We start from the raw sequence: 4028 nt of genomic DNA, 5'->3' as shown, positions 1-4028 counted from the left end.
GAAGGTCCCACCAAGGATAGACCCGCATATTGAAACGCTTTTGCAAGGTGGATATCATTACATCAACATTACATAATATATGGGGATACATACAAGAGGCATACAATGCCACACGAATACAACATCACAATACATAAGAGCAACATCCAACTACGGATGAAACACAAACAGAAACTCAAACGACATCCACCCTGCTAGCCCAGGCTGCCGACCTGGAACCTATTCCCTGATCGAAGGAGAAGCAGAAGAAGAACTGCAAATAATCAGACATCGCTCTCGCGTCATGACCATCGCATAAACCTGTACCTGCAACTGTTGTTGTAGTAATCTGTGAGCCACGAGGACTCAGCAATCCCATTACCATGGGTATCAAGACTAGCAAAGCTTAATGGGAAGGAAGTGGTAAAGTGGTGAGGCTGCAGCAGCGACTAAGCATATATGGTGGCTAACATACGCAAATAAGAGCGAGAAGAGAGCAAGAGGAACGGTCGTGAAACTAGCAATGATCAAGAAGTGATCCTGAACTCCTACTTACGTCAAACATAACCCAGAAACCGTGTTCACTTCCCGGACTCCGCCGAAAAGAGACCATCATGGCTACACACGCGGTTGATGCATTTTAATTCGGATCTGGTGTCAAGTTATCTACAACCGGACATTAACAAATTCCCATCTGCCAATAACCGCAGGCATGGCTTTCGAAAGATTATACCCTGCAGGGGTGTCCCAACTTAGCCCATGACAAGCTCTCGCGATCAACGAAGGAATAGACCTTCTCCCAGGAAGACCCGATCAGACTCAGAATCCCGGTTTACAAGACATTTCGACAATGGTAAAACAAGACCAGCAAAGCCGCCCGGATGTGCCGACAAATCCCGATAGGAGCTGCACATATCTCGTTCTCAGGGCACACCGGATTGTCCAAACTTCCGGTAGGCCAGCCCAGAGTTGCCCCTGGTGGCCACCGGCGGTTGACAGGTTGGACCAACACTCACAACGAGCACTGGCCCGGGGGGGATAATATAAAGATGACCCTCGAGAGCGCGACTCTCAAGGGAAAAAGGGCTAGGTGAGGCAAATGTAAAACCAAGGTTGGGCCTTTCTGGAGGAGTTTTATTCAAAGCGAACTGTCGAGGGGGGTCCCATAAATCACTCGACCGCGTAAGGAACGCAAAATCCGGGAACATAACACCGGTATGACGGAAACTAGGGCGGCAAGAGTGGAACAAAACACCAGGCAAAAGGCCGAGTCTTCCACCCTTTACCAAGTATATAGATGCATTAATAATATAAGAGATATTGTGATATCCCAATCAAAATCCTGTCCACCATGGAGCAATCTTCAACTTCACCTGCAACTAGAAACGCTATAAGAGGGGCTGAGCAAAAGCGGTAACATAGCCAAATAACGGTTTGCATAGGAAAGGTGTCAAAGGTTAGAGGTTCATGGCAATTTGGGATGGCTTGATGAGCAAAAGATAGGTAACGCAGCATAGCGATAGAACGAAGAAACTAGCATAGCAATGATAGTAGTGAGAGCCAGGGTAGCGGTCATCTTGCCTGAAATCCCACAAGGAAGAAGAATGAGTCCATGAAGAAGATGAACGGATGAAGTCGAACCAAGCGTAGACGAACGAATCCTCACGATCGCAACGAAACAGGAACTATCGAAAAGAAGCACACAACAAGGTAAACACACCACACATAGACAAGACATGATGCCCAACAAGCATGATGCATGATTACCAATCTATATGAAGTTACTCATGGCAAAAGATGATGCAAACAAGAGCAACACATCAAGACAAGTTTAAATGAGGCCGGGAACAACATATAACAATTCCGGTAAGTCCTCATATGCAAATTTCGAAGTTGGTACAGATCTGAATAAACCTTATGTTCAAGTTGTTAAACAGCAAGTTAAGATGCACCAAGATGATCTACACGAGATTCTAGTCAAGTTACATATAAAGTTCATTTAATTCGGAGCTACAGCCTAGAAGATATGAGCAAAACAAGTTAAACATGGCATTGATGCAAAATGCACCCAAACATCAAGCAAACACCTCAAAACAAGGATGCAACATGATAATATGAAGCTACATGCAAAACTAAGCAAGTTCATATAGAGCACACTCAAAACGGAGCACCGGTTCAACACACACACTCAATACAAGTTTAAAGGACAAGCTGTCCAAAACAACAACTAGGCATATTGCAAGCATCAAAACAACATACTACAGCACCCCAACATGAGAACAAAAGGCATGGGCATGATGTACAGGTAAAGCATTACAAAACATGAACACTGAGCTATCTCCAGAAATCACTAGAACATGCTCAAACACACATGGTAAGATTGCAAGTTATAACAATTTCAGAAATTGCAGAAAATAACATCACGATGCAATGTTTAGAGCTAACAAACAACATGTTACAGGAACTTATCATGGCAAAAAAAGGCATGACATGAATCTACTAAATGCATAGATCAAATGTCCTTTACTGACAATAAGCCAAAAAGGATCAGAAAATATGATGGCACCCATGTAAACATAGCAAGTTATTATACAGATTCATACATGGCAGGAACATAATTATGAAGGCATGTAGATGAGCTTGTATCACTCACCACAGAGCAAAACATGGCATGGCAAGGCAACCAACAGTAATAAGACATGTTTGTGAAGCTAAGCATGGCAATAGCAAGTTCATAGGGTACATGGAACACTACCAACAATCATGGTAACAACTGAACTTAATGTTAACAGGCTAACAGCAACATTATGAAGCAACTTTAGAGCAAGATTACAACAAGCTACAACAACCTATAAATGCAACCAGGGGCATGGATGGATATAGGATGACATGTAGATCAAAACATGTTTATAGATCATCTCCAGATTAGGCATAGAATGATTAGGAACAACATGTTTATATAGCATCACGAAATAACAGATTCAGTCTAGCAAAACAGCAACAGCGAGTACACTACTTAACAAGCTCGATTCACTCACAACAAGTCATTGCATGACAAGATAATCATAGCATCATCAAGAAGGCATGTTTGTGTAACCAACCAAGTCAAGAACAAGTCCATAGCATGCAAGGATCAACTCTAGCAACCTTGGCAAAATTAAATAACATGTAAACAATCTGCCAGGAAACATTTCGAAGCAAAAGTAGAGCACTCAAATGACATGCTAGACCACCCCATAATTGCAGCAAAGGGCTTGAATGGATAGACAATAACCATTTGTTCAAAACATCCTTACCGAAGTATCTCTAAATATGCATGGATCTCTCTGTAGCATCAAGTTTACATGGCATTAAAATTACAGCAGAACAGGGACTAAAATCAGCAACATTATGATGCCTAGTTTGCATGCTTGTGCTAGTCACCACATTGATCACAAAAATACATGGTAAGCACCTCTGTAAAGAAGACATGGCATAGTTCAAAACACATGAAGACATCAACCTCATAAGATGCACACATCAATCATGGCAAAAATGACAAATGAGCTCGTTCTGTAAACAGACAGCAGAAAACATTATGAAGCACTCTTACAACGATTATTCAGGCATCAAGATGACCTCAAATGAATATGATGCAATGGAATGAAATGATGTACTCGTCGAGGCGAACAATTTGACATATTATACGCACGAAATGGAGCTACGAATGCCGAGATACGGCATGACGAACATGGCATGATTATGTGCAAAATCTGGGACTTAGTCGTTTTCAGGAAAAAACAGGGTGAGCGCAATTTAGCTATAACGTGCACCGGGCGGGGGATAGACAGGTGGCTCACCATGGGCCAAGGCCCAGAAGGGGGAGGAGGCAGGCCGACTAGGGGGAGCTGGGCCGCGGGCCTGGCGCTGCTGGGCCGAGGCCCACGTGGACGCTGCTGGGCCGGGCCCATCCGGACGCAGCTCCCGCCCGAGGCGGAGCACGATGGCGCCGGCGGCGATTGGCGATGGCAGGCGGCGCGGCGGGGTCCATGGCGAGCGGCGGAAGGGGC

Source organism: Triticum dicoccoides, chromosome 3B, assembly GCF_002162155.2.
Source record: "Triticum dicoccoides isolate Atlit2015 ecotype Zavitan chromosome 3B, WEW_v2.0, whole genome shotgun sequence".
In the NCBI taxonomy this organism is placed as follows: Eukaryota; Viridiplantae; Streptophyta; class Magnoliopsida; order Poales; family Poaceae; genus Triticum; species Triticum dicoccoides.
This window is presented reverse-complemented; position numbering follows the sequence as displayed.